Raw genomic sequence first — 10,766 nt, 5'->3', positions numbered from 1 at the left:
TTCATGTTGTTTCCAGAAAATATTAATGTTGTTTGAATCGTTAGAATCCGTCATGTGTGTTGCTTAAAAACAGATTTAATTCATGTTCATCTTTGTTTGAAGTTCATGTTTAAATCCAGCGATTTAATGTGAGTTTATGTTTGTTTTGATTTGTTAGTTTAATTTGAATCATGCATATTGTTGTTTGTATTATTGTCTCTTTGTTCATCCATTAATGGTCTAAATTAACCAGGATTGGTTCCCGATATGGTTGATTTATTTCCATTAATTTGGAGTTTGTGTTGTTCATCGTGTTCATGTAAATTGTTGTTGAAGATTGTTGAGAAATTGGTCATCTTGACTATATTTTGGTTGAGTTATGATTAATTGATTGTTTAGAGCAGAGGAGTAATTTGGTAAATTGCATTGCATTCGGGAGTAGATGTGTAATTGCAATAAGGTCGGAAGGGTAGTTTGGTAATTGAACATTATTTTGATTCTTTATGTTAAGCATGGGGGACAAATATAATGGGGTGGGGTTTTTGATGTACTTGTTTAATATAATGGGGGACAAGACAAAACATAATGGGGAGGAATCTTGTACTTATTTAATATAAGCATGGGAGACAAATTATAATGGGATTGTGTGGATGTACTTATTTAATGTAGGCATGAGGGACAAAATTTAAAATAAAGAAGACATTTAATAGTGGGCCAAAGCATGCCATTGGGGGAATAATTTTGGGATTGGGAATGGAAGACTTGTCTTGCTATATATAGAGTCATTCTTGACATTAAAAAGGGGACTAGAACTTGAACATTCAGAGAAAAAGGGTGGAGATTATTGAGAGATTTTTTTTACACTTGAGAGTTGACATACTTTTATACTTGAGAGAGTTTGTGATAGTAAAAGAGAAAGACAATTTGAACTTTCACTCGAACAACTCTGTTTGCTTTTCTTCGAGTGTTATTCAAAAGTCAGAAACTACTGCATCTCGTATCTTTTCTCTCTTCTGCTTTGACTGCGATTGTACTTTTGCACTGCTGAGTTTTCAATCTGTTACTGGGTCATTCTACTGGTTGTTACTGGTTTTGCGGTGTTGCTGAACCTGCTTGTTGCCGCGTTATTACTGTTGCTGACTCCTACTTCTTTTGTTCTTGTACTGCTATTTCCAGGTACACATTTGTACACTCTTGGCTTGAAGCGAAAAATGAAATATTAATCAGGCTCTTGTTCCTGTTGAATTCTTTTGTTTGGATCTGTGTTTGAATATTAATTTTTCTCTCTTTGTATAAAAATGTAGTCGATTAATTAACGAGTAATGAAGCTGCATATGTATGATTTCTTCATCTAATAATGCTAGTTTAAATTATTTGAAGAATAGTTAATCTGCTTTGATATTATTGTGTATCCCTCTCATGTTCTAGCATTAGTAAATAATAGAATATAAAAATGAAAGCAGTTTTTCTTTGTACAAACTCGATCGCAATTTTCCAATCGCATTAGCCGTAAACTAATAACTAATAAGTTACGTTTTCAGCATGTAAATAATTAAGAGATTTTCTTTTATTTTAGAGACGAACTTAATAGAAAATATAGTCATTATAGGTTTATCCTTTAAAATAAAATGAGACGAGCCTCGCCAAATAAATCACAAACCGTCGGGGCCCTCAATAAAATATATAACCATTGAATAGACTTTGGATTTGGCCGTTTAATGAACCTTCACGGCCTCTTCCTAAAATAACAATACGTTAGACTCTTTAGGACGCGCCCTAATAAATCTTACCTTCTTAAACTCGGGTGCACATTTATGTGACCCAAATCCAATTCTCAACGGAGTCGAAATGTGTTTCTAATCACGGGTACATTGATTGTGACGTGGTTCGAGATGCGTGTCCATGACGTTGAAAATTCATTTTAAAAAATAAGAATGAGATGAGCCTCGCCAAATAAAATACAAATATCGGGGCCCTCAGTAAATATTTGCTTTAAAAATTGTTTAGATTTCGGGATGGACCGTTTAGTAAAATTTCACGGTCCTACCCAAAATAAATACTCTAGTCGCTTTAGGCGCGCCTTTAATAATTTAATTTCCTTAAACTCGGGTGCACATTGATGTGACCCAAATCCAAATCTCAACGGAGTCAAAGCGTGTCGATGACCACGGGTACATTGATTGTAACGTGGTTCGAGATACATTTTATAACGTTGCAATTCTTGATAAAAATAACGGTAAATGATAAAAGCGGTTGAAAGATAAAATTTGCACATAAGTTCATATTGTATTTAAAATCAGATAAATAAGCCAAATATAACAGTTGAGCGACCGTGCTAGAACCACGGAACTCGGGAATGCCTAACACCTTCTCCCGGGTTAACAGAATTCCTTATCCGGATTTCTGGTATGCAGACTGTAATATAGAGTCATTCTTTTCCTCGATTCGGGATTCAAATTGGTGACTTGGGACACCCTAAATCTCCCAAGTGGCGACTCTGAAATAAATAAACCAATCCCGTTTCGATTGTCCTTTAATTGGAAAAAACTCCCTTGCACCCTCTCGGGTGCGGAAAAAGGAGGTGTGACAGCTCTGGCGACTCTGCTGGGGATTAAACCCAGAACCACTGGTTCAGGGTTAGAAATTCGAGCTTAGATAAATTGTTATATTTGGTTTTATCTGATTTTTACATGTTTGATCCTAATGTGCTAAATGTTGCTTTTACCGCTTTGATATTATTTGAACTGTACATATAAACTGTGCAGAAACCATTCTCTTCTTACCTCCGGGGAGAAGCTCGCTGGCCGAGACTCCATATTCTGTTAGTGTCGATACCTGAAATAAGAAAGAGGCCGGATAAGTTACAAAGCCGGACGATCCCGCGGGTCCCCGGTACGTAGCCCCCTCCTCGACTCGAGTTGTCCGCTTGGGTACACAGTCTAGACCAAATACTCAGGTTATGAACCTAGAATAACTCAGCTTCATGCCGGATCCCTAGTAGGAACGTTTGTTTGCATCACGTGCATTTGACTTTGGAGGCTCAACACAGGGGTTGGGTCTGTCTAGGACAGGTGTACCAAAAATGGAAATGACCATCCTGATGCATCTTACTTGCTACTATTTGCGCATTTATTTGATTCAGACTTGTGTGTTGACTGTCTTGTGAATATCAGGAATAATATTTTGAAATGCGAAAAAAAGGAAATAGCGGTTAGAGAATTGATTGCTTATTTTTGAATAAAACCAAATGCCCGAATACTGTCAAAACTCTGCCGAAATTTTAAGAAAATGAGAAAAGAAAAATATTTAGTTTGTTTTATTAAAAGGAAAAATATATAAAAAAAATATCATCATTGTTCTGTTTTGTTTTTCAAAAAAAAAAAATAGAAAAGAAAATAGTTTGTTTTGCCATGAAAAGAGTCTTATTTTTTTTAAAAAAAAAATGTTTTTTTTATTTTATGAAAATGCAAAAATACAAAATAATAAAAGAGTCTTTCTTTATTTGTCACAAATATATATGTATATATATAAATCCAAAAAGTTTTTTTTAATTTCCAAAAAAATATATATATGTCTTTATTTGTTGCAAAACATATATATATATCTTTATTTGTTGCAAAGAGTATTTGTCTTGCCAAGAAAATTCAAAGTAAAATTCCAAAAAGATATGTCTTGCAAAAATAATATAAATATCTTTATTTTCCATTGTTGATAAAACAAAAAATAATAAAAATGTTTTTAAAAAAAAAAAAAAATCCGAAAATATTTTGATTCTTCTTTCAAAATTGAAAAGAAAATTCAAAATTCAAAAAAAAATTTAGAAGCATTTCTTTTATTAAAAGTAAAATTCCAAAAAATATTTTCTTTTTTAAAAAAAAAAACAAATGAAAATTCAGGAAAAAATATCTTCCTTTTACTTTTGAAATTCTCAAAGTGCAAATCAAAAGAAAAAGAATTTTTACAAGTCTTTCTTTCAAAAAGAAATCAATCAAAAAAAAATATATATATATACTTCCTTTCTTCTTTTGAAGCAGTTCTTTCACAAATTCCAATTAAAAAAAATGTTAGTTCATTTACTTATTCGCGAGGCCCGAACTACGCGGGTTTGATTCTCACCGGATGTGAGATACGTAGGCAACCCTCATCGGGTCCAACCCCGCCTTTTGCTAAAATAGCCAAAAAACAAATAAACAATAATAATAAAAAAAATGTGTGTCAAAGTTTAATTTTATCATAAAGAAGTCACGTGATGCTGTTTTGTCATAAATAGCCGAATGTTCCCGAAAGGGACGCCGGAAGGCTGACTTTGCGTAAACAGCCACCTTCGGGTCATTTTTAAGATTTGGTCTAGTTGACCCACACAGCCTTAAAAATCCTTGTCCCCGAGACAAGGAAAGGCCGTGTTTGCAATATTGACTTTTCTAAATTCAAAAACGATAAAAAAGAGTTATAAATAAGTCAGGTGATGCTGTTTTGTCATAAATAGCCGAATGTTCCCAAAAGGGACGCCGGAAGGCTGACTTGGCATAAACAGCCACCTTTGGGTCATTTTAAGATATGGACCCACACAGCCTTAAAAATCTTCGTCCCCGAGGCGCTGAAGGGCCGTGTTTGCAACACCAGGTTTTTATTATAATTTGAAAAAAAAACAAAGAGTCGGCGGTCAGGTGAATACCGTTTGAATTTTGTCATAATAAGCCGAGCCAGCTTCGGCCGCGTCTTAAACCGTTCTTGCCGAAATAGCCTTAGAGTATCTTTCAGTTGTCGAAAGGTTGTTTTCGTAAAAGAATGGACAAGTTGGTAAAATGTCATAAAATAATCCTCCCCGGCCTCAAAATTCATGTGAGAATTGGAAGGGGCCACATTTGCAAAAATAACCATTTGGTTAAAATTAGCAAACGGAGGAAGGAAGTTGGCCATTTGTTTTGAAGTTTATAAATCTTTTGATTAGAATATGTGGGTTGTTTGATTTTCGAGTTTGTAAGTCATCTTCAAACCTTTGAAACCCGGTCTGTTTTAATATGAAAATTGAAAAAAAAAATGTTTATTATTGTTTATCTCTCATTGGTCCGAACTACGCAAGGTCTGATTCATGCGGGGTCATGATACGTAGGCAATCTCCATAAGATTCGACCGCCAGTAATAAAGAAAAAGAAAATACAAAATAGAATAAATACAGGGGTTCCCAAAGTACTTCAAAGGGGCAAATAAGCAAGCCGGGGTGACGTATGTTGTTTGAAGCAAAGCATGTTAGAAACGGTTAACTGCCTAGGAGCATTGCATCCTCAATGTGTTGTTATCAAATCTGTTAAACTCTAAACGCTAACAAGTTTGTTGTTTTCCGAATCTCAAACAGTTAGTTGTTAAAGAATTCTGGCAACACACCCTTACCAAACTAGATCAAAAGGACCGATAACAACAAGCATGACTACTTCAGAGAATAGTACCAAGGAAGAAAGGCCGGTGAGCCAGTTGTTAAAGGAAGCAATGGAAAAGATAGAAAGGATGAGACTAGAGATGAATGCAATGCAGCTAGCTCTAGCCAAAGCACAAAAGAGCCCTGAGCCACTGGGCACATGCCGGAATACCCTCATTCCGGCCCTTTAACAAGCCTTCCGAATCCCTGTTATCATCAAGAAAGAAGCCCTCATGATTCCCAAGCTCCACCACCCCATCAACCTCTCCCAATACCCAATATTCCCACTTTTGTGGGACCCACATCAGCCACCTTGCAAAGGACGACCAGTGAGCCATTGTTTCAGGCTCACGATACGCAATACTATCCCCCTGAGCCTACATTCCATGCCCCCGAACCACAGACCTACAATCCGCACTTGGAGGTACCGGCAGAGATTGAAAAGCCGGTTAAAGCCCCTGAACAGGAGGAGGTATTGAGAAAGTTCAAAAGCCTGGAGCAGTCCTTTAGGAACCTGCACGGATTGGGCAATCAAGTCAGCGTAGCTTACAAAGATCTATGCCCTTTCCCGGACGTCCAACTCCCGGCTGGGTTCAAGATGCCTAAGTTTGATTTGTACGAAGGGCACGGTGATCCCATGACACATCTGCGGGGATTTTTTAGCAAAATGAGAGGGGCAGGTGGCAAAGATGAGCTACTGATAGCTTATTTCGGCCAAAGTCTGAGTGGATTTGCACTAGAATGGTATACCAGGCAGGATTCCAGCAGATGGTACACTTGGGATGATCTGGCGCAGGCTTTCGCAAGTCATTTTCAATACAATCTCGAGATAGTCCCTGACCGTCTCACATTGCTGAGGACCGGAAAGAAGCCTAGGGAAAGTTTTCGTGAGTTTGGTTTCCGCTGGAGAGAACAAGCGGCCAGAGTTGATCCTCCCATGAAAGAGGGAGAAATGGTGGACTACTTCTTGCAAACACTGGATCCAACTTACTTTGGTCACTTGGTGACAACGGTTGGGAAATCCTTCAATGAAGTGGTAAAGATAGGGGTCATGATAGAGGAGGGCCTAAGGTCTGACAAAATCCTAAATTACTCAGCGCTCAAGGCAACGACCCAGGCTATTCAGAGCGGCGCGGGTGGTGCGCTCGAGGTCGCATCAGTCGAAGCAGGTACTGTGTCCAAATTCAGAGGTCCTTCCCCTCACTACCAGCCCAGGCCCAGTCATCCAAATTATCCACACACTCCATACAACCTTCCACAACCCTACTACCCACCATCAGAGCCACTCTTTTCAGACCATCATGCCCAAGCCTGCCCCCGAGCTCCATATAATCCGCCTCAGTATTATCCTCCGAACAAGGTCCGGTCGCGGGGTCAACCATCAGGTCACCCCCGCTGGCGAGAGCAAGCACCATGTAATGCATTCTTGCCTTCACAACGTTTTCAAGAACCCAACGACCCTAGAAAACAGGGGCATGGGGGAAAACAAAGGCAAGGAAACAATTTCACGCCAATTGGGGAGTCCTACGCAAGTTTGTTTGAAAAGCTAAAGCTTTCAGGACTGATTGAGCCGCTCCTTGGCTATACTCCAGACCCATATGCAAAAGGATTTGATCCTGCTGTACGATGCATGTATCACTCTAATGTCCAAGGACATAGCATTGAAGACTGTCGTTCTTTGAAAAAGGAAATAGAAAGAATGATTCAGGAAGGGGCAATTGTGATCGATGATAGTGACAGGGAGCACGCGAATCCTCTTGAGAACTTGTTGACCGATGTTGATGATATTGAAGCTGGTAATGGTCTTGGCAGTATCGATGCAAAGCTCAGTGGCTAAGATGCCAGTCTTGATAAAGTGGAAGGACGCTCTGTTCCTTGGTTAACAAGAAAGAAGCATTTGGTGGCTTATTTTGTTGTCATTTCTGTTGTCCGGATTATTAAGGTTGTAATTTGGATTTTGTCCTGTGTCAAACCTTCTTATCTTTCCATTTTGTCATAGCAGTTTGTTTTAAATTTTGTCCAGTTTGTGTTAGGATTTTATTCTGGTTGTTTTGTTTGTTTTATTAATCAAACCATTTCGCTGGTAGTCTAATACAAAGCCGGTCTTTTGTTATTTCCAGTCGTTTTTTTGTTTAGTCCTTTTATCATTTCGTTCAATGCCGATTCTAGGGACATGACATGCGCACTCAGTTTGGGCCTAATCTTAAAAGTTAATCATAAAACCCTGGGAAGGTGATCAAAGCATTCAAAGGAAATAAGAACGGTTTGGGATTATTTGAAGCCCGAGTCATGTGGAACTGGGGCAAGTTAAACACAAAGAAAACCGTTAAAATCAAGATTCGCCAAATTGGCATGAGAGTCGTTCATGATAATGAGAGTGTCGCCCAACGGTGCTTTAGAAATGACAAAGGAAAAATAAAATGTTTAACATAATTGTCAAAATCCAGCACCATCGGAAGAGACTGCAAATCTTTGTTTAATTGTGTTGTTTGCACTTGGCATATTTTGAAGACTGGAATGACGAAAACATTTTATTCTGCTACCTAAACACTTTATCCTTCGTTACCCCTTTTGAGCCTTACTTACTTTTCTTTCATACCCCTCGTTCGGAATCAGTGGCAACGACTAGAAGATACGAACATGGAAGATAAATGAAAAAGAGAATAGCAAAACAACAAAAAGAAAAAGAAAAAAAAAACAAGAAGAAAAAAAAACAAAAGAAAAAGAAAAATGATAACAAAAAAAACAAAAGAAAGTCAAATGAAAAAGAGGAATTGGGAACTACGTTTGACCTGATTCCTCAAAGAGGATACGTAGGCGCTTCACGGCTCGGTCATAGTTTTGAAAAATGAAAAAAAATCAGTTAGGATATCCCCAAGCAAGAAACTGGGGCAAAGGTTGCGTTTATTGTGAATAAATCTAATTCCGAAGGTTGTAACTAATAACCCAAAATTAATGTATTTTTTTGTTGAGCCTTTTATACCCTTTCTTTCTAGCCTATCCAAAACCCACATTACGGTCCAAAGAAAGACCTTCTGACCAGTCTTCAAAAGATGCCAAGTCAGACAAATGAGAGTCTTACCGGCGAACATAACATTCTGTTCCACAGTAGAAAGGACTCTAATCTCCAACAGAAAGAGTCATACCGGCGACACTCCAAATCCCCAGCTGGAAAGTGATACAAATGAGAGAGTCTTATCGGTGAAAACCTTCACAGGCACCATAAGGCGATGAAAGCTGAGAGAAAACCAAAATGAGAGAGGCTTGATAGTGAAAACCCTTCGGGCACTACAAGTCGAATAAGATTGGGAATCAAATGGGGAATCGTCAAGGGAAGGTCTTGAGAGACGATTGACTGCAGAAGATAGGCCACATACGCATGTCATGGCCATTAGAGTCGGTATCTGCGTTTGATAGATTTTTATTTATAGTTTCTTTTGTTAAAGAGTCATCTTTTCCTTTGTCTTTTATTTTGTTTCTTTTTATTTTTTTCCTTTCATAGGAAAATTCCCTAGTAGAGTCTGTTTGGTCGGAACCAGTGGGAAATGACTTCAAAATAGGCCATCAACTAGTACATCCAAGTGGTACAAGGAACAGGCGCAAAACCCGTATCAAGAAGGGTATCCCCATCAAGATGAGATTGATAAAAGGGATGGGCCAGTGTCAGCAATTAATATCATCCCCAACAAGTTTGATAGCATAATGGAACACAAAGCTGGGAAAGGAGAAAGAGGAAACCATCCCCAACAAGAGTGGCATGACCGCTTACCATGTTTTTAAACTAACAAATTTTTCTTTGATTTAGAAACAGGGAAAATGAACGTTATTGATGGCGGAAAGACAGGCCATAAAGAAAATCATCAAACCGGGGCAGAAAATTTTCTCATTGTGAAAATTTTCTCGAAGACAGGCACCCACCTGAATAACGAGAGGAATACTTTTATGTCTTAGTATAGACAGGCGCCCACCTGAATAACGAGAGGAATACTTGTTGTCTGTGCATTTCATATTTCAGGCACCCACCCGTATAACAAGGGAATACATTTCATGTCTTTACCATTAGGCGCCCACCTGTATAACAAGGGAATACATTCCACGTCTGTTCCAATAGGAGACGCACTTCCTAAGCCTAGCCTTTACCAATAGGAGACGCACTTCCTAAGCCTAGCATTTACCAATAGGAGACGCACTTCCTAAGCTTTACCCATAGGAGACGCACTTCCTAAGTTATTTCACCCATAGGAGATGCATTTCCTCCTAAGTTTATTTTTACCCATAGGAGATGCATTTCCTCCTAAGTTTATTTTTACCCATAGGAGATGCATTTCCTCCTAAGTTTGTTTTAGTCCACCCATAGGAGATGCATTTCCTCCTAAGTTTGTTTTAGTTTCACCATTAGGAGACGCACTTCCTAAGTCAATTTCACCAATAGGAGACGCACATCCTAAGTAAGTTCCACCAAGAGGAGACGCACATCCTAAGTTAGTTTCACCAAGAGGAGACGCACTTCCTAAGAAAAGTTTCACCAATAGGAGACGCACGTCCTAAGGAGACGCACTTCCTAAAAATAGTTTCACCAAGAGGAGACGCACATCCTAAGTTAGTTTCACCAAGAGGAGACGCACTTCCTAAGAAAAGTTTCACCAATAGGAGACGCACGTCCTAAGGAGATGCACTTCCTAAAAATAGTTTCACCAAGAGGAGACGCACATCCTAAGTTAGTTTCACCAACAGGAGACGCACATCCTAAGTTAGTTTCACCAACAGGAGACGCACATCCTAAGTTAAGTTTCACCAAGAGGAGACGCACTTCCTAAGTAAGTTTCACCAAGAGGAGACGCACATCCTAAGTCAGTTTCACCAATAGGAGACGCACATCCTAAGAATAGTTTCATCAATAGGAGACGCACTTCCTAAGAATAGTTTCACCAATAGGAGACGCACTTCCTAAGCTAAGTTTCACCAATAGGAGACGCACTTCCTAAGCTAAGTTTCACCAATAGGAGACGCACATCCTAAGGAGACGCACTTCCTAAGAATAGTTTCACCAAGAGGAGACGCACTTCCTAAGTTAGTTTCACAAACAGGAGACGCACATCCTAAGATAAGTTTCACCAAGAGGAGATGCACTTCCTAAGAATAGTTTCACCTATAGGAGACGCACTTCCTAAGAATAGTTTCACCAGTAGGAGACGCACTTCCTAAGCCAAGTTTTACCAATAGGAGACGCACTTCCTAAGTTTAGTTTTTCCCAATAGGAGACGCACTTCCTAAGTTTATTGTACCCAATAGGAGACGCACTTCCTAAGTTCAGTTTTACCATAGGAGATGCACTTCCTAAAGTTCAGTTTTACCATAGGAGACGCACTTC

The sequence above is a fragment of the Nicotiana tabacum genome, chromosome 22 (genome assembly GCF_000715075.1).
Source record: "Nicotiana tabacum cultivar K326 chromosome 22, ASM71507v2, whole genome shotgun sequence".
Taxonomy (NCBI): domain Eukaryota; kingdom Viridiplantae; phylum Streptophyta; class Magnoliopsida; order Solanales; family Solanaceae; genus Nicotiana; species Nicotiana tabacum.
This window is presented reverse-complemented; position numbering follows the sequence as displayed.